Source organism: Macaca fascicularis, chromosome 5 (genome assembly GCF_037993035.2).
Source record: "Macaca fascicularis isolate 582-1 chromosome 5, T2T-MFA8v1.1".
NCBI classification, from domain to species: Eukaryota; Metazoa; Chordata; class Mammalia; order Primates; family Cercopithecidae; genus Macaca; species Macaca fascicularis.
Window position 1 is genome coordinate 133,477,551 of NC_088379.1, and position 24,205 is coordinate 133,501,755.

Here is a 24,205-nt window from a genome sequence, read left to right on the forward strand (position 1 = left end):
ATTCCACATTTCCCATGGGATTCAAGGCATCTGGGAGTTTGACTTCCTATTTTTTACTTTTCATCTCTGTCCCCTTGAAGTTAAGCATGGTCATGTGACTGACTTTGGCTAATGAAATATCAGATGTAATGTGTGATAACCTCCTTTGCCAAACTAATCTCCTTTCCCAGAAGGATAGGTGAAGTTATGCAGTGGTAACAACAGCTTCCAAAACTTAGTTGAGATTCTGTTTGACAGAGTGGCTCGGGGACCCAACTGACAGACAGTCTGTCATCTCAGTGTGTGCTGCCGGGATCACTGTGGCAGGGGAAGCTGGCATGGATAATCGTTCACCAACTCTTCGCTAACTCTTCCACCCTGAAGTGACACACATTGCAACAGATAGTTCATTAGCCAAAGTAAGCCACATGGCCATGCTTAACTTCAAGAGGATGGAGAAGTGCAGTCCTTCCCTGGCTCTGGAAAAAACCAAAAACCAAAACTACTGGTGACCTCTGTAGAACTGACCACACCTCCTCAGAGAACCCAGAAGTTGCTGTCTTTCAGTTCATTCTTTAATAAGGCATGGGACGACCTTTGGGAATAATATAAATACTTTATCCTTTGAGGTTCACAGGAGTTATGAAACAAACCCGTATTAAAGATGATTTATGTATTAATAATTAAAAATTAGATTTTTAAATATTATGTAAATATCAGGCTATTTTCCCCCAAATCAGTGATCAGTGGTAATCAGTTGTGACGCTCTCCAAATGCCATCTAAACAGATGGCTGATGGAAGTGATTGGACATGTTTAGAGTTGCCAGCCCTTCTCATGCTTCTGATGCGTCTTACACCTCACAGTCACTCAAAGGCCCAGTAGCTCAGACCTTCTCCATCATCAGAGCCACTTCAGACTCCTGGGCTCTGGGGATCTGATCTTTATTCCCTGCCCTGTGATTGACTCTGTCAGTCACAAAGCAAGGCTCCAGGTTCTTCAAAAGCAAGCAGGGAGTCATCCAGACTCACTCAGTTGTCCTGTGTTCTACACGCACTCCATAACTTCCCTCCTTCCAAAGATACAATTCTAGGCCAGGCTCAGTGGTTCATACCTATAATCCCAGCCAGGGCAGGGGAGTCATTTGAGGTCAGGAGTTTGAGACCAGCATGGCCCACATGGTGATACCTGTCTCTACTAAAAATATAAAAATTAGCCAGGCGTGGTGGTGCACGTCTGTAGTCCCAGCTACTTGGGAGGCTGAGGCGCGAGAATTGCTTGAACCCAGGAGGTGGTGGTTGCAGTGAGCCAAGATCGCATCACTGGGCGACAAAGTGAGACTCTCTCAAAAACAAACAAACAAAAAACCAAAAACAAAGATACAATTCTAACCATAAGAACCAGGAGTATATTCACAAGTGTAATGAGTTTGGTAGCCAACGCTCTTTTAACCCAACTCAATGGACTATTACTTTGACATGCCAAGAGTCAACCATGATATGATTGAAAGAGCTTTTGCATTAGAATATAAAGACTGCTTCAACTCCCAGCTCTGCCATGTTCTAGCTGTGTTACCTTGGAAAAATCACTTGGCCTCTCTAAATCTTATCACTTGATAAGTGATAATTACACTTATCTTCTAGGATGGAGTTTCCTATTGATAAAATGTAAATTATAATGCCTACCTCTTGGGGTCATGGAGATTTAAATTATTTTGACAAAGATAATTTATGGGAAAAATATATATGTATAAGTATGTATATCCCAAGCTGGGAACTTCTTCCCTCCTTTTTGCTTGCTAATTAAGAGTCATAAATAAAATGCTGATGAGCTGCAGTCTGCCGTCTGTGCTGTAGCTGGAGGGCTGTTTTGACTTAGCCTGACAAATGGCTAACCAGCCGCTCCCACTATGCCCAACTCAAGTGTTCAGCACTGAGAAATCCAGCTACTGCCAACAGCATCTTATAAACTTGTCACTATTTACTTACTTGGTGACAGTGTTTTTGTTCAGTGATCATCCCTGAGATTTTACTCGTCAGGGTGTGTCTGTTTCTCTCAAAATGCCAAAATGCCATTTAAATATAATCCTTTCTCAAACCACATGAAAATAGTGAAGGTCTCTAAATGAGACTTGATGCCCTTGTAGTTCATCCCCATTGCAGTGCAGTTGGGATGGGATGTTGTCTTTACAAAGCAGTAGCTGCATGTGCACAGGGCTTTATTAAATGGACACAAACTTCAGAGCTGCTTCAATAAGCTACTAGTCGGGATTTCCAGGTAACCTGTTGAGTGGTGTGCTAGAGACAGCTCATACAAGCTTGGAAGAACTGATAGTTACATTTTCAGGAATTTTGCAAGGTGGTTGAAATCATGTTGGTAGAGTGAAATTGGCCATGGTGAGAGTGTTGACACCATGGAAATTAGCAAACACTACAAAGTCAGGCATTTTCTCCCAGAGGGCTGGTTGCTAAACATTTACCAGCTCAGCACTCTATAGTATAACCAAATCTTTGTGCACCTGGGTAAAATGCAGATATGACTGAGAATGGGAGAAGGGGCATCCCAAATCAGAAGTATAAATAAAACCATGATGCAGGACTCACTTTTCTTGAGTCCCTGCTGTGTGCCAGGTTCTATGCTAGCCTAGATTGAGACTGACATATATCAGGAGGTACCTAGCAAATTAACGATGTGGGGCCTAACAAAAATGTATTCATATGAAGGACAGAGAGCCTCCTAGGAGCTTGACTGCAAGTTGGTCATGGGAAGGAGGGAATAATGCTAGTTATAACATGGTACTTATCACTCAGGTTTTGAGCTAGGCCCTAGCTGAGATTTGTAGAGGGTGGGTTGGAGAAAGCTTTAAGTGAAAAACAGAAAAGGTTGCTTTGGGATAACTCTGTAGGACAAGATGGCATTGTTTGGATTTGGCATCTTGTTTGTTCCAGGACCTCAGCTGCAGTAGTTTTGGGACAGCAGAGGCTTGGCTGACCCACAGAGTGCAGTGGGGTGGGCTCCCTTGCAAGCTCTTTTGCAAGAGCACTTTCTGGAGGACCACAGTGTGAACAAAGAGGGGGAAAAGGACAGTAGAATTTATTTTGATGACCCCATATGTACTGGTAAGGCAAAGGGGTAGCTGGTTGCACATACATTTTCTCAACTTATCCTCACAACACCCTTATGAGAAAAGCATTATCATATCCTCTTTGTAGGTGAAGAAACTGAGGCTTGGAGGGTCCGAATAACTTGCCCAGCATTACAGAAAGTAAGTGGTAGATCTGGGATTCACACATGGGGCTGACTGCAAACCCTTCATGGAGCCTCTGTGACCACCCTGAATTCATGTCTGCATATTCTTATCTTTTTCTTCTAATTTTTGGGGAAGAAGTGTCTCTCTTCTTTCCAAGGTCAACCTTTCCACTCCTGCCTGTACCTGCCTGAATTCTGTACCTTCCTAATTCTTGCTCCGGGGTCTTTGTAAAGCACCCAATTGCTCTATTGTGCATCTTTAGCTTTTCTTCTGTCAGTTTATTCATTAATCTTTGCCATCTATTAACAGAAATGAGTGACTGTGTGGGGACTTTCTTAGCCTTCTCTCTTAGCCTTTCTGTTGTACTGAACACAGAACACATTCTCCTTTATTCTTGAAACTCTCTACTTTCCAGCTTCTGTGATTGGTTTTTCTCTTCCCTCTCTGGTTATTCTTCTGATCACTTCTGGCTCTTCTCCCTTTCCCAACCCATGAAATAGAAGCATTACTCCAAGAGTCTGGTGTTGGCTGTCTTCTCCTTCTTGTGGTCCCCATGACCTCAGCACTTTATGCAGACAAATATATGAATATATCTACAGCTCTAGTTAGGAAATGAGCAGAAGTAATCCAACTGGGTCCCCAGGACCAAGAGCAGTCTCTGGCATGTAGTGGGTACTCAATAAACAGTAGGGATTTCAGGTGAAGAGAACATTGTGAACAGAGGCTGTGCATGTATGTATTGATTTATTTGGAGGATACCCCTTTCAAGCTCTTGAACTCCTCAAACTCAGGAACTGTGCCTTTTCCTCTTTTTTAATTTCCTGATCCAGCATAATACATAGTAGCTGTTCAATAAATGTTTGCTGAATGAATGAATGAGTCCAAGGTTGATGATAAATTGATGCAAAATTGCAGCAGTCCTTATATAGGAATTTACGCTTTACTGTATGTGCAGTGGGCTTGCAGCCATGCAAGGCTTTTTCTCATTTGAGTAACTCAATTGAAGCTGAGCTTCAGGATGACTCATCTGGCTGCCGTCAGCATTGAAACCTTGTGCCATCTTCCTCCCTTGCCCTTGCTGTTCCATCTCTAATCAGGGGCCCAATCTTGTTGATTTTACTTCCACGTGTGGCTTTATGGCTCGCATTTGTGTTTTTGTTTCTGTTCTCATGGCCACCTCCCAAGGTCAGCTCTAATTACCTCTTGTCTGGATGTCAGCATAGGTCACTCCCCACTCTGGTCGCTGTTGATCCCTTTTCTGTAAGCCACGGGCTTGGCTATGCTACTGATGACTGGCTCTGTTTGAAAAAAAGAAAACAGAACAAAGCAGAATTGGTTCTGGGAAAGCAAGGATAAAGAGGGCTAAAGTAACACTCCATTATCTGCCTTTAATCCCACAGGCCCTTAAAGCTGTTGCCTGCTTTGGGTTTTACCCTTAAGTTGCTTGAGTGGGCTTATCCCCTCATTGCTCCTTATAACAAAGAGTAGGATCCATTCTCACAATAAAGTTAAATTGTAGGGAAAGAAAGCAGACCAATGGGAAGCTTGTGCTTGACTATGTTGTTGAAAAGAGGCAAAGGAAATGGAAGAACAATCCTTTAGAGAAGGGAGAACAAGAGAAGGGAAAATGTAAAAGAGGAGATAGGAGAAGGCCATTAAGATAATAATTCTAGATGGAAGGAAGAAAAAAAGGAGAGAAGACCAGAGCTGAGCTCCTGCCATTTTTCATAGCTAATTATGATTAAATGGGCCGTTTCTGAAAATGCTCAATAAATGTGCACTTTTACCTTAAGGTTTGCTCTATTGCTGTGCATTGCATGGGCATTGCATGAACTTTATCGGTCCAGAATTTTACCTAATAAAACAGTGAGCTAATGGACTTTAGGGGGCCTCTCTGGGGACTCTTGAGCTTAAGCAATTTAGGTCAGTGTTATGCAAAGTGTGATCTGCCTTCTGCAAGGAGGTAAGTACAGAAATCCACAGTCTGTATTTAGAAACTTTATAGCATTGCACATTGCTACAATGATGTGCAGGAGGTGGGTGGTACCAGTCGAGAGAGCCAGAGCCAGAGAGATCGTGGGCATTTCTTCCCATTTTTGCAGCTCAGTAACTTCACTGTGGTAGCTTGAAATCAGCCATAATGGGAGGTATTTTTATCATGCAAATTGACAAATGCTACAAATCAGGACTCCTCCCACCCTTAAGAACCGGGTGCTAAACATTTGCGGCACGCCACTGCTTGGCTGAGAAGTCCAAGCATCTGATGAGGAAATACTATGGAACGGCATGTTGTTCCACTTTCTTGGTGAGTTACTTGTGACTGGAGCTGCCTACCCAGACATGCATGGTAGGATCACCTATCTGTCAACAAAGGAATAGAGGAAATTGGCCCTTCACCATAGGGAGTTTGAAATGCACTGCCCTAGATCACCTTCAGCTTGTTCTGAGATCCAACAGAGTATTTCAACAGAGGTCTTCATGATAACCAAATGGTTATGCCCACTGGTTTAGAAACCTCCTACTCCAGATTTTGAGTCCTATAAGACAGTTAGGATCAAGGGTAGCTGTGGCAGACCCAGCTGGGGCAGAGAAGCCAAATGTGAAATAGCAGAAGGTATGTGTATTAGTCTGTTAGGGCTGCCATGAAAAATACCAAAGAATTGGTGGTATAAACAACAGAACTTTTTTTTTTTTTTTCCACAGCTCTGGAGGCTGTAAGTCCAAGATCAAGGTGATGGCAGACTTAGTTTCTCTTGAGGCCACTCTCCTTGCCCTGCAGATGGCCGCCTTCTTGCTGTGTCCTCACATGGTCTTTTCTCATTTGCATGCAAATATAGAAACCCTGGTGTCTCCTCCTCTTCTTACAAGGATACCAATCCTCACCCTTATTACCTCATTTAACTACAATGATCCCTTAAAGGCTCTATCTTGAAATACAGTCACCTTGGGGGTTGGGACTTTATACAAAATTTGGGAGGACACAACCCCGTCTGTGTCAGTGTGTCCCTGTGCTTTACCTGTCGGGGCTCACTCTGCATTCCAATCAAGCACAGTGTAGTGGGTCACAAGACTGAAGACAAGGAGGTTTGACCTGACTCCCAGGTCTGCCTTCCCGTTGGCTGTGTGTCTTCCGGCACCTTAATCTTTCTTATCCTGCATTATTCATCTGTAAGATGAATATAATACAAGGGCTTCCCTCACAGTGTAGTTATGAAGATCAAGTGAAGTCACGGACGTAAGCTTTTAGCACAGTGTCTGGCCCATGATAGGTGCTTAATAAATGTATACTTTTAATTTATGGTTTTGCTCTATTGCTGTGCATTTCATATGCAGTATATTTTTAGGTCACAGAGGAGGTCTAGGTGTGGAGAGCTGATGCAAAGAGTCTTCTGTCTCATTTTTAGATCCCCAATCTATGGTCCTCATCTTCAGTGTCACGGGTAAGAAAAGGCCAAGGTTTTTCTGACACCCCCTGTTTTACACATTCCCTCTGAACTTGCTAAGGCCGACTCTGAGTGGAGAGCCACGATTTCTTGAAGATCAGTAATGCCAAAGAATCCAAAGGCATCACTTGTAAACCAATGCCGTAGTGGCCTGGCCTGCAGTGGGGTAAGAGGCATCAGAAAACACACAGGAACTGAGAGTCAATGCACTGGAAAGAGAACCAGCTCCCTCGAAGGGGCTAATTTTCCCAGTGTGTGAATAAATTATGTAAATAAATATCTGTACATATTTATAACCTCTGCTTCTGAAAGATCCACCTAGGTGAATTTATTTGACTTTTACCCACTAGGAGAAGTTTGTTTAAACAGTATTATCAAGAAAAATCATGTAGTCAAATTGTTAGACTTTAAAGACAAAATGGGCAATTTTATACATGAGGAAACTAATATGTTTTAAAAAATCTCCTGGTGTATTAATTTGAAGATGAAAAGTTTTAAATTAAACACACAAAAATAAGATTCTTAGATGAAAAATAAAGTATATTATACCTCGTTCAATATTCTTTTGGATAATTCAAATTTTGGTGATCAGAAAAAAAGATGCATAGGCTTTTACTGTATACGATCTTGCCAACATGCTATGCCCTTTACTGCCTGGCATTGATTTTCCCTCTCACCCACTCCAGGCATTCTCACTTCTGTTGGATGCCCCTTCCACTTTCTAGCAATCTCCAGCCTCATCAAGGGCTATCCCTCCTCCAGTTCCTGCCTGAAGTCCTGTCTCTCTGATCTTGTCTTCCCTGACTACTCCTGCTTGGAAAGAAATCTTCCTCACCCGAATCACTCTAGCACTTTTACTATGTATTGTTAATTTGCCAACTAATCTCATCCACCTTTGCAATGCCTTTCATGATATCACCTTGAATTGCATGGTTTTAGGGCTTGTCTATCTTTTTCAGCTGCAGGTACCCTGAGAAAGGGACCTCATCTTACTCTTTGACACTCCTCCCCCGTTTAGTGATAATTAGCTGTGTGCCTTTTATAGAGTAGGATGTCAGTGAATGTCACAGAGTTGATCTGCTTTTTCCTGAAATGGTTAAGATCATTTTATGTTAATAAGTGTGTGTCTAGTCAAACTTATAGCAGTAAGCACTGAGGCTTTCTTTTTTAATTGTAGATACCAAGCTGGAATTCTCTAGTAAATGCTCCTGGAATGTAATCTGGGGGTGCCATTGTTCCAGTGAGTTACAGTAATTTTTAAATCTAACTCTGGTGTGAAAGAGACCTGGGTTGAGTTCTAGTTTTCTTGGTTACCAGCTGTCTCACCTTGGATAAATTACTACCTCTCTGTGATGGTTAATTTTACGTGTCAACTTAACTAGGTTAAGGGATTCCCAGACAGTTGGTAAAGCATTATTTCTGGGTAAGTCTGTGAAGTTGTTTCTGGGAGAGACTGACATTTGAGTCAGTGGACTGAGAAAGGAAGATCTGCTCTCACCCAGTGTGGATGGGCACCGTCAAATCAGCTGAGGGCCTGGAGAGAACCAAAAGGCAGGGAAAAGGCGAATTTGCTCTCTCTTCCAGAGCTTCTCCTGCCTTGTACATGAGGACTTCAGGGTCTCTGGCCTTCAGACTCTGGGAGTTTTGAACAGGCAGCCCCGAGGTTCTCAGGCCTTTGGCCTCTGATCAAGAGTTACATCATTGTCTTCACTGGTTCTGAGGCCTTGGGACTTGGACTGAGCTATACCACTGACTCCTCTGGTTCTCCAGCTTGCAGACTACCTATCGTGGGCTTCTCAGCCTCCATAATCACATGACCCAGTTTCCATAATAACCCTGCTCTTGTCTGTCTATCTATCTATCTATCTATCTATCTATCTATCTATCTATCTATCCATCCATCCATCTATCCATCCATCCATTCTATTGGTTCTGTTTCTCTGGAGAACTTTGACTAATATACTCTCTGAAGCCCAGTTTCTTCATCTGTTAAGTGTGAGTAATAATAACACCTTATCTCATAAGGTGGTGGCAAAGGAGTAAAATAGAAATAGTAGCACTCAATGAATATTAGATTTTTTATCATTAATATTACTGTGACACACAGAGATCAAAAAGTAGAAAACTTACCCATAGCTGTCAGTCTCCGTTCATCTGAAACAAGAGTAAAGAGTAAGACCGGGCCGGGCATGGTGGCTCACGCTTGTAATCCCAGCACTTTGGGAGGCCGAGGCGGGTGGATCACGAGGTCAAGAGATGGAGACCATCCTGGCCAGCATGGTGAAACCTCATCTCTACTAAAAATACAAAAAAAAAAAAAAAAATTGGCTGGGCATGGTAGTGTGTACCTGTAGTTCCAGCTACTCTGGAGGCTGAGTCAGGAGAATTGCTCGAACCCTTGAACCCAGGAGGCGGAGGTTACAGTGAGCTGGGATTGTGCCGCTGCACTCTAGCCTGGCAACGGAGTGAGACTCCATCTCAAAAAAAAAAAAAAAAAAGTAAGACTGGCACACCATTGGCGAGTTGGCCATGCAGGAGCTGGGTCTTCGCTTCCCTGTGCCCAGGGCTGCTGGATAAGGAATATAATATTTCCTGTGCAGAATTCAGAAGGAAGACTTTCCCGTCTAGGAAGAGTTGACTTGTGAACCACCTTTGGCCTCATGCTGTCATCACCTCCCCACATCCCACTTCCCTTTGTAAAGCATAAAACATTTTAATACCTACAAAACACTATATTTTGTGTTGTTACTCTGGAGTTGGGCAGGTTGCACTGTCAGTACAATCTTATTCATTAAAGATAAGTCAGCAGGACATTTGGCCTGGAATAAATGATGGAACAAAGTCAAACTATATTCAGTGTTTTCTCAGAGATGTTCAAGAAAAACAACAACTTTAGTGGAAGAAGAAGACAGGAGCCCAGGTCCTGTGTTTCACCAGGACAGCCGTGCAAAGCAGAGGCTGCCGAAAAGGTGCAAAGTGGTTTGTCAGCTCTTCTGCATGTTCTAATAAATTAGACATGCATCCCAAAAGGTATACTACAATATTAAAGCTTATTTATACACACTGTAAAGTTTCCCCTGAGTGTCCTGGCAGGCACGTGCATGGCTGGGCAGTATCTGTGGACTGATTCCTTTGTGAATTACATGGAGCTGACAGGGCTGAAACCCACAGCTGACTTGGAGGAGGATGGAAGCTTGTGCTGGGCGATGGGCTAGGCCCCTCTGTGTAAGTCATATTAATCTCCTCTGAGCAGAGTGGTACAAAATTACTAAAGCTGCTTCTTGAAGACACTTCTAACGCAGCACCTAATGAAAATGTCAGGTGCGATGAGTTATTAGTTGCTGCACTGCTGTTCTGAAGTCCCAGGTATTTCTCTACCTGTTATCTGTGAACGTGAGTTTTGTGGGGAAGGCAGTCACAGGCTGAGGAAAGCATCAGCAGTCGTGTGTGCTGACAGGCCTGGAAAGTGAGTGAGGACAATGAAGCTGGTTGAAGTGCCCCAGGAAATGGCCAGACTTCCATAGTGGAGGTGAGGTGAAGAAGTGAGCCCTGGCAAAGGTGTGTGGGGAGAAGAAGCTGCCTGGTATATGATGCTGAGTAATGATATAACCCAAATCATCTGACTCTGCAGATTTGAAAGTTGCTATTATTATTAAGAATTCAGATGGGAAAATAAATATGGTTTGGGTTATTTCCGTAGTCATTCCAGAAATCCAGGCTCAGTTTGGCATTTATTGACATAACTGTTTATTTTGGATCCGTGTAGAAGTTTGTGTCTTTCTGATTTGTGTGATACTTCAGCCTTTCCTTGGAGTCTCTGCAGCTTCTCTTCCTCCCTTGCTCACGTCCAGTCATTGTCAAATGGCTCTGTGCAAGTTAGTCTTTCTCGACCTCCATTTTTTTGGATCCTGCCTTTGTTCGATCTCGTTTCTCTTTGCCACCCTCCTTGCCTGTACTCTGTCCATTCCAGGACCTCTGGACCTCTTGCCTGGACCTCCAAGCTCTCCTTCCTCCCATCTCTTCCCTTTCAATCTTCCTACCCAGAGCACAGCAGTAGTAACTGCTAACACCATTTAATAGGAACCCTTTCTATGCCAGAGTTTCTTTCTAACCCTTTCTAACCCTTTCTATGACCTTTTCAGGCCCTGAGGTTGCTATGTCACATACGTTATTTGTAATGTTTGCAATAACCCTGGAAATGGTATTATTACCTCCATTGTACAAGTTTAGAAGGTACCAAAAGAAGGTACATAATGTGCCCACATTCATGCCAGCTAACGAGGGGCAAAACTGGAATGAGAACCCAGGGCTGCTGGGTCCCTCAGTTCCTGCTATTACTTAACCATGCTGCTTTCTCTGCTCAGAATCCTTCAGTGGCTCCCATTGCCTAATAGATCAAGTCTGGGCTCCTTATCTTGGCTTCTGGGTCCCTTAAAATGTAGACTGCTAGGTTTCCAGGCTTTCCTCTCCACCCCTCACACATCCTGCTCTTTAGCCAAAAAAACAGACAAAAACCCCAAAACAAAAAACCATTTTTATTATACCTGTGCTTTCTTTCCTAAGTGCTTTTATATGTGCTATTTCTCCTGCCGGGAGCAGAGACTGTCACGCTTTCCTCTGTATAAGTAAATGTTGCCCAAGAAAACATTGAACAGAGTTGGGCTAGAGATCCATTTATTTTCTGGTTCACAAAGGGCATATTGGATCTTTATTAAATAGTCTAAAATGTCCTTTCAATAGTGTTTTTCTTTAATATCTTTTTAAAAGACATTTAAAGTGAATCAGAAAGCAATTAAATGATTAATTGCTGTGGCTGGATTCTGCTGCCCTCAGCCTCTGTGGATGCTATCTGACCGATTAACCTCCATTTCTGAGCTCTGTCTGATTGAGGGAAGCAGTGACGGAAAACGCTTGGCCTGTCACATGACTGATCCTTGCTGTCATGAGCCATCGTTTTCTAACTGCAAGCTTTCATTTTCAAAGCCCTGGCATGATTTCAGGAGCTGTAAACCCTCATGTGAGTAAGTGAGCAGTAAGAACTGGCAGTTTTTCAATCTTAAGTCTCTCCAGCTTTAAACCCACATTTAGCTGTGATTCTTTTTTTCTCCTTAAATTGGACATTTTTTTAGTGAATACTTTTTTGATAAATAAAGTAGGGTGAAGGTGAATTTGACTGAGACAGATATGGATTGGTCCATTTAGGGCTGACCCTGAAAAAAAAAAGTCATATCAGTCTTAACATTAATTCCGTAGTCAGAGTAGGCGAGAGAGGAGTGGATGAGTATATAGGGTTCCCAGCCTTCCCAGTACAACCATGGATTCTCGAGTTGGGGACATTAAAAATGTACATGAAGTTTATGATTTAACTGGTAGAGATGGCCCACAATGCCAATTTGGACAGGCATTACTCTAAATGTCTTGGGGAAGGTCAGGAGACATCTACTCCAAGGTGTGACTTCTAGGACAGTTTGTGGGGTATCAGGGAAGGATATATAATTGGAAAGATTTCTAGTTGCCGTACATAAATAATTGGGCTTCAGTTTTAATGCAGAATTAACTCTTCTCAGTGTGTTATTAGCTGGACAATGCAATTATTACTTTATTTACGTTAGTGTTTATAGGTAATCTGAAAAGAAAAATGTGAATATAATATGAACTATCTCAAAGATTTGTCTCTGCTTGATAGTTTTATTTCAAATTTATATATCAAATGTTCCATTACCCTTTTTTCATTTTATTTTTTAGCTTTCAAAACAAATTAGCTAGAGGAGGAAAGAGGAGAGGGAGAAACTATGCACACCACCAGAATGTTATAGTAGGCAATATCGTGAAAGCAATGTTGGAACTTTATACTCAGGTTTTGATTGTGCATCTATCTCTTTGCTGCCTTCTCCTTTATCTTCATCTTTACCAAGTAATTATTGACCATCAAATGCCATTATGATACCGTCTTAAGAAATGGATGTAAAGAATTCTACAGGAAAAAAACCACATTGTTAGTGTATGAAATTTATTTAGAAGACAGTTACAGACACATATAAAAATGATAGCAGCTTATGTTTACGAAGCACTCACTATATGCCAAGCACTTTCTATTAGCTAATAATAATATTTGCTCATTTAATATTAGCTCAAATAGTAATATTAATATTATTAACTCATTTAATCCTCTCGACAACTGTATAGGGTAGGTACTATTATCCATATTTTATGGATAAGGAAATTAAGTCAAAAAGAGATGAAATAATTTGTTTATAGTCACATAGCTAGGAAGTGGTAGAGTCACACGTTGAACCCAGGCAGTCTGAATCTGGAATAATGATAATAATAAAAGGTATAACCAGGGTAGAAACTTATTTTGCTCTTTTCAGGTTTCCTAGACTTTCCATCACCACCAGTGAATTCCGAGTGACAGTAGTGTGGAATTTGGAAGAATGGAAGAGAAACTGAAGTAGAGAGATGGTGAAAGAGAAGAAAAAATGAAGAAAGATGCTTGCAAAAATACTGCCGTGGGTCCTGAGATGAAGATTCTGGGAGGGTAGGTGTGGCAATATCTCCCGTTCTGTGCTTACCTGGGCCTCAGCTAGTACCAGCAGGCAGGCATGGGCAGTCAGTTAAGGAGTGTGGCTGGTGACTGGTGTGTCATGCATCGCACTGGTTTCCTGCTCCTCAGGCTGAAATGGATGCCCCTGACAGCTCCCTTTGAGTTCCTGTTCATCTGAAGTACACCATCCTTCTAGATCTGCTGTCACTTTCCTTCTGCAGAGCCACAGTGGGCTCCTGTCTTCTCAGACCTCTTCTCACCTCAAATCACTTAGGACACGGCCACCAGACAGGTTTGGGGTTTCAGAACTTTGCAGATGTTAGAAAGGTAAAATGGTATATATTGCATATGTAGTATTTCTAGTAGAGTCTGGGTCAGCACCTCATAAGCAAATACATTAATATTTTGATCGCAACATATATGAATCATCATCCTCAGGTCAGTAGCGACTATGCAGAACCTCATGTCAGAAAGGTCAGATTTTGGCCACCTATGGAGTTTTTGTGTCAAATATGTGAAAAACTTTTGGTTGCAGGGCTTTTGGGATTTTGGAACTGAGGATAAGGTATCATGGACCATATCATTACCAGTTGCTTCCTCTTTCATCAAGGTCATGTACATGAAGCTGCTGAGAAAGCTGTTCCTACACTTCCTGTGCTGGCTGGGAAGGGATCTGATTCGGGCTGAGCCTTAAGAATCACAGTTCCAAGCTTTCTTCTCATTCCAGATTTTAGTTGGGAAAGTAGGCATTCTGGAAGTAGAGTCCATATCTACACTTTATACATTCCCTGTAGGTTTGATGAGCAAAAAGTAATAAAGGAAACACAAACTCAGAAAAGAAAAGGTTTTTCTAGGAAAGATCTATTTACCCTACTTAGGCCTCTACCCTTCTTCCCTTGGGAGTTTCTTAGCTTAACTTGCAGGATCACAGATTAAAGTACAATATAGCAAGTATTATTAAAAACAACCTGTAAAACTGCATTATCCCAAAGATTTAGCAGCTAATTTTCTGTTGCCTTTAATTCTCACATCATTTTTTTTTCAGGGTATAACCTTCTTTAAATTTTATGCCCTGTTCTCAAATTCCTTCTGGGTTTAATGACTAATCTCTTTATTTATGTTTACCCTGGTGAAGCCTGTAGAAAGAAAATCATAAATTAATGGCATATATTTGCAGCTATAAACAGGGGACAGATTCAGAAACATACAAACATGCCTGTAACCTATTTCCTGGAATTACAATGCTCAACTCCCAATTAACCTTAGATTTACAAGTCTAATCAAATGGCCCAGTCTATTTCCATTGAAAAGCTGTGCACTGTGTATAATCTTTCACTTTACCTAAATCTGTAGTAGACTTTGGGAAATAAACTCCTTTGTGGAGTCAGCCATTCTATTGGATGAAGTCAATGTCCCTTTTTAGGACCTTGAGCTACCACTTTATGTACTCTAAGACACAGTTTGCAAAGGACCAGTCTGCCATACCCCATGTAGAAGGAGAACTGTGCTGACTCCCACCACAGGGTGTGTTCTGTGGTAATGGAAGACTGTGCTGAGTCACTTACACTGTGTCCCTGGGTCTTCCTTAAGGACAGTATATGGTTTTAGAAGATAATAAGCAAACATTTATCTACCACCTCTCTAGATCAGCTAGGCATTCTTTTTTTTCTGACACAGAGTCTCACTTTTCCGGCCAGGCTGGAGTATAGTGGCGCGATAATCTCGGCTCACTGCAGCCTCTGTCTCCGGGGCTCAAGCAATTCTCCTGCCTCAGCCTCCCAAGTAGCCGGGATTACAGGCGTGTGCTACCATGCCCAGCTAATTTTTGTAGTTTTAGTAGAGACGAGGTTTCACCATGTTGGCCAGGCTGGTCTCAAACTCCTGACCTCAGGTAATCTGCCCACCTCAGCCTCCCAAAGTGCTGGGATTACAGGCGTGAGCCACCATGCCTGGCCAGGTATTCTTCTAAGCCCTTTCTGCTGTGAACTCATTTAATATTCTTAACAAACAAAGGGACAGGAACCATTATAATCACTGTTCAACAGATGAGAAAACTCAGGCACAGAGAGGTTAGGTAAATTGTCCAATCAGCCTTAGCTAGTGACTGGGGGAATGGGGTTTTGAACCTGTCAGTCCTTCCTAGGATCTATCCACATAACTAGGAAGTCACATTGCTTTCTGGGATATTGCATAGCCTATGGCAAAACCTGAATGGTGTGGAGCTTGCCATATGGGCTTCATTAGAATGTACCCTCCCCCAGTTGCAGTGAGCTGAGATCGCGCCACTGCACTCCAGCCTGGGCAACGAGAGTGAAACTCCGTCTCACAAAAAAAAAAAAAAAAAAAGAATGTACCCTCCCCAAGTGCTTTTCAAATCTTGGGGCTCTGCAGAATCCCTAAGGGTCATGGGAATGAGAGGCAAAGGAGGCTCTGGACTTCTACATCCACATCAGCCAGAACCAGTCAGCGCTTTAAATGTTATTTGCTAACACTAAGAGTTTATCTGAGTAAGGGGTTCTGCAGCTCACAAGAAGCTTAAGAACTATGGCTCTAAACAATCAAGCCAGTTAACTCATACAGGGGTGGTACCAGTTGCAAAGAGAAATGAGATGTAGAAACCCTGACCCCAGTGCTGTGTGTTGCTGTTACACTCTTTTTACTATAGTCAATGTCATAGTTGTGAAGTCAGTGTGCATTTTGGTGATGACATTTCAGGGTAAACTAGAGGCTGCTGCCTGGGTACCACAGGGTGGTGACCAGATCAGGTGCTTTCACAGTAGAAGATGAAAAAGGCCAGCCAATGCTAGAGCCTGGTCTAGGGAAGGGTAGGAGAGATGAGGCAAAAATGCTCAACATGGTAGGAAAGGCATGAAATTAAAGAAAGTGGTGAACAGAGCCAAGGGCAGGTGCTGAAATGAGGGTCCATACTCTGTGAATTAAATTGTTGAAAGTAGGGCTGGGAGCAGCAGAAGAGGAACCGATTGAAGGTGGCAAGATGAGAAAGACAGGATGGAAACTTCCCAAGGAAATTGTGGACCACAGAGGACCCCAGGAAAGAGACTCTTGAGTCAAGAGAAATAAAAAGCTAGGCAGAAAATTTTTTTGTTAAAGTTTATGCGATTGGTATATCAGAGTAAAACAAAGGATTACCACAAAGCATTTTACCAAGTATCTCACCATGCCCTTGATTAGGTGGATTCAAAACTGGCTAAGTGAACTTTATCCAAAGGTGCTGCCTACTGGGCTACAGACCATCGTGGAGGGCAAGTATGGCTCTGCACTCTTCAGCCTTGTTTTATAAAGCAAATGCTGTAGGGCTGGCACGTTGGCTCATACCTGTAATCCCAGTGCTTTGGAAAGCCAAGGTGGGCTTGAGCCCATGAATTTGAGGTCAGCATGGACAACATGGGGAGACCCCCATCTCTACAAAAAATTAAAAAAATTAGTCAGACATGGGGGTGTACACGTGTAGTCCCAGCTACTTGGGAGGCTGAAGTGGGAGGATCTCTGAGTCCAGGAGTTCGAAGCTGTAACGAGCTGTGATTGTGCCACTGCACACCAGCCTGGGTGATAGAGTGAGACCCTGTCTATCTCAGAATAAACAAATAAATGCAAATGCTCTGACAAGGCTCTGACATTATATGTTACTAAAGAATGATGTTCTCTGATTTGTCCTGTGTGTGTCCATTTCCTCATTGTTTATAGTTGTTAGTATGGGATTTCTGGATGAGCCTAGAGGGCCCATGAGTCCTCTGAGATTATTATACTAGGCGTATCTGCTTACTTTTCTGTCTGTCTTGCTAGAACAGGAGCAACTTGTGGAAGTGAAGCAAGTCAGAACTGACAAAAGAAAAGCAGTGTACATATTGATCCATGGTTGAGCTATAATTGATTCATGCAGTACTTATTGAGTATCTCAAACATGCTTGCAGTTGAGTACTAGGCACACAGGAAGAGGGATATGAAAAAATTAACAAACAGCAAAATGAGCATTATTGTTGTAATGTGCTGTGATAGAGAAAACACGCCCGAAAGGCACCTGCTCTAGCCTGAAGAATGAGAGTTTTCTTTCTGAAGAGGAAACATCAGTTGCTTGTGGACACATGAGAGTTGGGTGTCCTGTATGAGGCAAGGAGAAGGGGTTCCAAGACAGAGATGAGAAATAGCATAGTGTATGTGCTAAAATGCAAGTTGTTTGGGATGGGGATGGTGAAGGGCACCTGTGAGGGCCGAGGTAGACAGGTCCAGGTGGAACAGGCTTTAATACCATATTAAGAATTTATATTTTTATCCCCAATTTAGATTTTAATGGCCCCAAAACCACTGGGGCCATTAAAAGATTGAAAGTAGGGAGTGGCATGATGGAATTTCTATTTTTGAAAAATTATGAAGGCAACAGTGTGAAAGATGCAATAGGAAGGGGCAAGATCATGGACTGGGGAATGTTGTAGAAGGCCACTACAGAAACTGGGGTGAAAGACTGTGTTGGTGTGCTGTCACTTACGGCTTCCATGGGTGCTGTTACTCTGTGTAGCTGCTGCTGCTATGATCACTGTTTCTATTACCACAGGGATGGTCAAGGGGGAGCAGGATCATCTTAGACCATGAGGGAGGATGAGCTGGAAGAATGAAGAGAGAAGTGTCTTGATGAGGAGGTGGAGGTGTATGAAGTGACGAAGAGTCTGTGAGGAGAATGAGGAAGGGCAACCAGAGAAATCAAGAAAAATTAGGAGACAGATCTCCTAGAAGCCAAGAAGATGGTGGTAAACTAATAAGTGATGGGAGCAGTGAAGGAAAAAAAAAAAAAAAACTCGGAGTATGTTTATATTGGTGGCAAAAAGAGTTTGCTTTCAAGTGCCTTGTTAGCACACCTGTGATCTGACTAAGTTACATCAGTGGGAGGCAGAGGATGAAAGGATGCCGGCCTCTGAGACCGACTTCAGTTCTTTGAGTGTTTGAGAAACACTTCAAGTCTTAGTCAGTGGCTTTGGTCATGTTGAGGATGATGCCCTGAGGGCTTTCACCGCAGAGACAAGCCGACTTGTTCAAATCCATTCTCAAATAGTAAAACACAGGCAAAGGTAAAACATGCAGAACTACTGCACCATGATCAAAACATGTACTCTGTCACATCTAATGGCTTCAGGCACCCCTTGAACTTTTGAGTTAGCAAAAACGGGCAAATAAAGATGAAACTTGTCTTTCAGTTCTCCTTATGTGTTTTTTAATTGTTTCCTCCTTGGTTCCTCTGCAACAGCCCTGCGGTCTCTGCATGTTCAGTGGCATGTGGGGTGACCCACACTTGTCTCAGCATCTTCAGGGGAGTTGAGAACAGCTGCCCCCAGCCTTCTGTACTTGTCAGGCATACAGTGGGGGAGACATAGCCCTGGCACGCCAATCTCTTCCCTGATTTAAAGTGTCAAAGCATTTTGGAATTCCGGTCTTGGTGTTAAAAACTCTCCATGAACTTTGATAGGCTTCAGTGGTAGTCACTACCTTAGGATGCTGATGAGGAACAACTGCTAGCCTGCCTATGGTGATGACCTTCGAAAAGCCCATGAACAGAACTATTACGAATCATGAGTAAGAAGATTAGGGAAAAGCTGGGCGCGGTGGCTCACGCCTGTAATCCCAGCACTTTGGGAAGCCGAGGCGGGTGGATCACGAGGTCAGGAGATCGAGACCATCTTGGCTAACACGATGAAACCCTGTCTCTACTAAAAATACAAAAAATTAGCCGGGCGTGGTGGCAGGTGCCTGTAGTTCCAGCTAATCGGAAGGCTGAGGCAGGAGAATGGCGTGAACCCCGGGAGGCGGAGCTTGCAGTGAGCGGAGAACGAGCCACTGCACTCCAGCCTGGGCGACAGAGTGAGACTCTGTCTCAAAAAAAAAAAAAAAAAAAGAAGAACAAGATTAGGGAAAAACTAATCTCTGCTATTTGCTTATTCTCTGTCAGAGACACAAGAATTTGTATGCATGTTTTCAACCTCTCTCTGATCTTCTTGCAGCTATTTAAAGTATTTTACAAAGGAGACGTTCCAAGAAGGAGCTGTGACTAAAAGGTATCCATAAAATTCAGATGTCTTTTGGTACAGCCATTACAGAAAACAGTATGGAGGTTTCTGAAGAAATTAAAAATAGAACTACCATATGATCCAGCAATTCCTCTTCTGGGTATATACCCAAAGGAGATGAAATCACTACCTCGTAAATATATCTGTACTCTCATGTTCATTGCAGCATTATTCACAGTAGCTAAGATGTGGAAACAACCCAAACACCCAAAGATGGACGAAAGGATAAAGGAATTACAATGTATATACATATATATAAACACACACACCACAGATGCACCACAATATAAATGTATACATACCATAACAGAAGCATATATATATATATACACACACACACACCATAATACAAACTTTAGTGTATATGTGTGTAAATAAATAATATTGCATTGTGTGTATATATATGTGTGTGTACATACAATGGAATATTATTTGTTGTTGGAATATTATTCAGTCTTTAAAAAGAGGTCCTGCCATTTGCCACAATATGGTTGAAGCTTGAGGACATTACGCTAAGTAAAATAAGCTAGACACAGAAAGAAAAATATTGTATGCTCTATTTTATATGTGAAACAACAAAAAAGAAGCTCAAGCTGAAATATACAGAGATAGAGGATGATACAGCAATTACTATGGGTGAGGGGTGGGGAGAATGGAGAGATACAGATCAAAGGATACAAAATAGCAGATACATAGGATGAACAAGTCTAGAGATCATGTGATACATGAGGACTATAGTTAATAAAATTGTATTAGGGATTTTTGTTAAGTAAATTTTAGCTGCTCTTGTCACACACATGCAGAGTAACTACATGAGATGATAGATACGTATTGGTTTTACTATAGTAACAATTTTACTATCTATATGTGTCTCATAATATATCCTAAGCCCCAAATATACATAATGAAATTTATTAGAAAAGAAACAACAACACATTCAGAGTTTTTTGTTTTTGTTTTTTTGCTGTAAAGTTCAGGGGGCTCTCCTGGCATTGACAAATACCTAAATAACAAATGTTTTCTCCTCACTTCCTGTCATTGCTGTAAAGGAAACAGTCCCAGCATGAGAGGAACCTTTCTTAGTGTTCTCTGAAGGGTCATTTGTCAGTTGAGAGTAAGGCACATGCTTGAAGAAGTTTCAAGTAATTCTTGTTTGCACTACTTATCTTTAGTCAATCTGGGGATTAACCGAAGATTAGAGATAGGCCTGCCCTGGCTGAGCCCCCAGCTGATGTCTGCCAGCCACATACATGAACCACTTTAGAGAGGCGTCCTCAGGCCCAGGAGAGTCACCCCAGTTGATGGTCAATGCTACAGGAGCAGAGATGACAGGTCCCTGCTGAGCCCTGCTTAAATTGCAGATTTCTGAATAAAATAAATGGTGGTTATTTTTAGATAAAAATTTTAATCGACAAATAATATTTAGGGAGCACAACTGTGATGTTTTGGTATATGTATACATTATAGATTAAATCAAGCTAATTAACATATCTATCATCTCATGTATTTATTTTTTTGGTGGTATGAACATTTAAAATCTATTCTCTTAGCAATTTTCAAGAATACAATACATTATTATTAACTATAGTGGTCATGCTGCACAATAGACCTCCAGAACTTATTCCTTCTGTATAACTGATACTTGGTACCCTTTGACTGGCAGCTCCATTTCCCCTCTCTCCACCCCCTGCCTCTGGTAACCACCATTCTGCTCTTCTACTTCAATGAGTTTGATTTTTTTAGATTCTACATATACATGACATCAAGCAGCATTTGTCTTTCTGTGCCTGGCTTATTTCGTCTAGCATAATGTCCTCTGGTTTCATCCATGTTGTTGCAAATGACAGGATTTCCTTCTTTTTAAAGGCTGAATAGTATTCCATTGTGTCTATGTACCACATTTTCTTTATCCATTCATCTATTGTTGGACATTTAGGTTGATTCCATAATTTGGTTAGTGTGAATAGTGCTGTGATGAACATGAGAGTGCAGGTATCTCTTTGACATATTGATTTCAATCCCTTTGGATATAAACCCAGAAGTTGGATTGCTGGATCATATGGCAGTTCTACTTTTAGTTTTTTGAGGAATCTCTATACTGTGTATAATTGTTATATTTTTAAGCCATAGATTTTTGGGGGTGTGTTATGCAGCAATAGACAATCGGGACACTTGATTTCTAGGATAGCATGCTCCTGGTTTTGTTCCTGTTTCAGTGGCGCTCTTTCTTGGCCTCCTTTAATAGTTCCTCCTCATCCCTCTGTCTTCGTTTTTCTCCTGTCATTATGCAAAATTTTAGCCATACACATATTAGACAGCAAAGTATAATGAAACTCCTTGTGCCCATTTCCCAGCTTCAGTATTTATCTACTTAGAGCCAACCTTATTCATCTATTCTCCTACCTACTTCCCTCCATCCACTCCATATTACTTTTAAACAAATTCCTCAGACTCTCTTTTCTCTGTTATATTCCCTTGGTGGTCTCACCTGGACTCATAACTAAATATCATTCACATGCTAAAGACTCCTGAGTTTATTAATATTACCTGGGCTGTAGCATTGTAGCTCAAAGCATGCATTCTGGCACTTATATTCCTGCATTCAAATCATGGCTCTTCCACAAACTATTCTCGTGACCTCAGCTAAGTTCCTTAACCTCTATGTGGTTCAGTTTCCCAACCTGTGAAATAAGAGATGATAATATTTCCTGCTACCTCTTGGGGTTGTTGTGAGGATTAAATAAGTTACATATGTAGAATGCTTAGCACAGTGCCTGCACGTATGCAATTATTGCATTTTTTATCATATCTTCAGGCCAGACCTGCCTGAACTGCAGGTGTATATATCCAGCTGCTTACTTGGCATTCTCACTTAGATGCACATCTCAAGCTTATTATTCTAAAACCAAACTCCTGACCCCCCTGCAAACTCCACATAGCTCTTCTCTCAGTCTCTCATTTCAGCTAATGGCAGTGTGTTCCATCTTTCCTTTCCTTAGCCCCAAATGCCATGATGTTATCTTTGACTTCTCTCTTGCTCTCATATCGTACATCAAATCCTGTTGGATCTGCTTTCAAAATATATTATAACAGAGTCATTCACCATTGTTACCCTTGTAGAAACCTCCATCACCTCTTGCCTGCAATATAGCTTCCTAACTGGGCCACCTACTTCTACCCTTCCTTCTCCCTCTCCATCCCCTCCTCCAATAATCTATTCCCGAACTCCTGACCTCAAGTGATCTTCCACCTTGGCCTCCCAAAGTGCTGGAATTACAGGAATGAGCCACCACACCCGGCCAATAATCTACTCTCAGTACAACAGAGTGGTCTTTTTAAACACTTAAGTCAGATTATGTCACTCCTCTGTTCAAAAACTTGTTGTCTCATGATACAAAGTGAACACCAAAGTCCTTGCAGTCCTCTCTGATCCCATTGCTGTCTACAGTGGCTCATTTTGTTCCAAAGTCACTGGCCTCCTTTCTGTTTCTGGAACATGATGGTAGGGCTCCTACCACATATCTTCAATTCAGCCATACCTCTTAAAATTCTCTATGCTCAGATCTTCATGGCCAACTCCCTTCTTCTTCTTGGCTTAAGTGTTATCTTCTCATTTAATGAACTTTCTGATCAATAAATCTGAGTCCTGGCCAGCCATCCCCCTCCCCACATTAACACTCTCAATCCCTCTTACTCTGCTCTACTTTTTCCTTTTTCCATGATGTTTATCACCTTCTGATATATTTTCATAATGTACTCATTTACTTTGTATATCATTTATTCTTTGTCTCCCTCTACTAAAACGTAAGCTTCATGAGGGCATCTTTATCTGTTTTGTTTATTGCTGAATCTCAAACACCTAGAACAGTGCCTGGCACAAAGTAGACAATAGATAGACAGATGGATAAACCTGTTTTAGAAAGATCACTCAAAAAACAATATACAGGATAGTTAGAAGGGGAGAGAGAATGGAAGTTTTTAAGATCTGTGCAATAATCCTTGCAAGAAATAATTATGAGAGCTTGAGCTAGAAAAGAAGCAAGAAGAGAGATGAGTGGGAATTTTGTTGGTAGAACCAATAGAAATGGATGACATTCTGATTATGGGGTGGGGGAAAGAGAGAGAGAGAAGTCAGTGTGACTTTCCGGTTTCTGGCTTGGGGGTGTCATACGGAACAAATTTTAGGAAAAGTCACATGCGAAAGTATCATGTTGGAAGAGTGTGGAAGAAAATATAGGCCTGGAATTAGAAATGGATCTTTACAATTAAGCACTTAATTGCATACTTTAAAAAATTATATTTCAATGAATGTATGTGAATAGTCTTTTCTATTTAGATTGCCACCTCATTTTTTGTTTCTTCTACTCACAATGCTGAGCTAATAGCAGGACTTTGAAAAAGAGTTGTGATTGACTGATAGGCTAAAACATATATTTTTAAAAACTTAGTTAACTGCTTCCTCCCCCATATTTGCTAGAATTACAGATTTGACACACTGTTAGATGATTTACAAATTCATTTCCCCCTTCTTCCAGAGTAATAGAATTTTGTTTGGACACATGATTACTCAGCTAAAAACTATATTTTCCAGGTATGCTTTTAATTGGATAAGGCCATGTCACTGAGGTCAGGCCAAGCAATGACAGTGGAAGCAGTATGCGCCATTTCCACACCTTAGCCTAAAAAACAGGACTGTGCTCCCATTTGATCTGGTCTGAAGTGAAACAGAGCCCTTTTGAGACCCAGCTTTGACATGAAGATTAAGTAAAATGCCTTGGGGCATAGTGGATAAATGAGATAGAAGGAACCTGAATCCTTGAATGACCTGGTGGAGCAGAGCTGCCTTGCCAAGATAGGCTTGCCTGACTATTATTTAGGAGCGGAAGAAATATGTACCCTATTTAAACCTCTGTATT

At 41.7% G+C, this 24,205-nt stretch overlaps 1 long non-coding RNA gene across 2 annotated transcripts in view; it reads left to right on the forward strand.

The window, feature by feature from the left end:
* LOC102117259 (uncharacterized) overlaps positions 1–18,421 on the forward strand; it is a 140,054-nt gene extending 121,633 nt beyond the window's left edge. Inside the window, exons 1-3 of one of the 2 annotated variants that reach the window (XR_012435093.1) lie at positions 5,978–6,668; positions 13,043–13,209; positions 17,786–18,421. This is a non-coding gene — a long non-coding RNA (uncharacterized lncRNA). Of the gene's footprint in view, positions 1–5,977; positions 6,669–13,042; positions 13,210–17,785 lie in introns of those variants that run through there. The other variant, XR_012435094.1, reaches the window with a different exon arrangement.
* Positions 18,422–24,205: the final 5,784 nt, after the last annotated feature.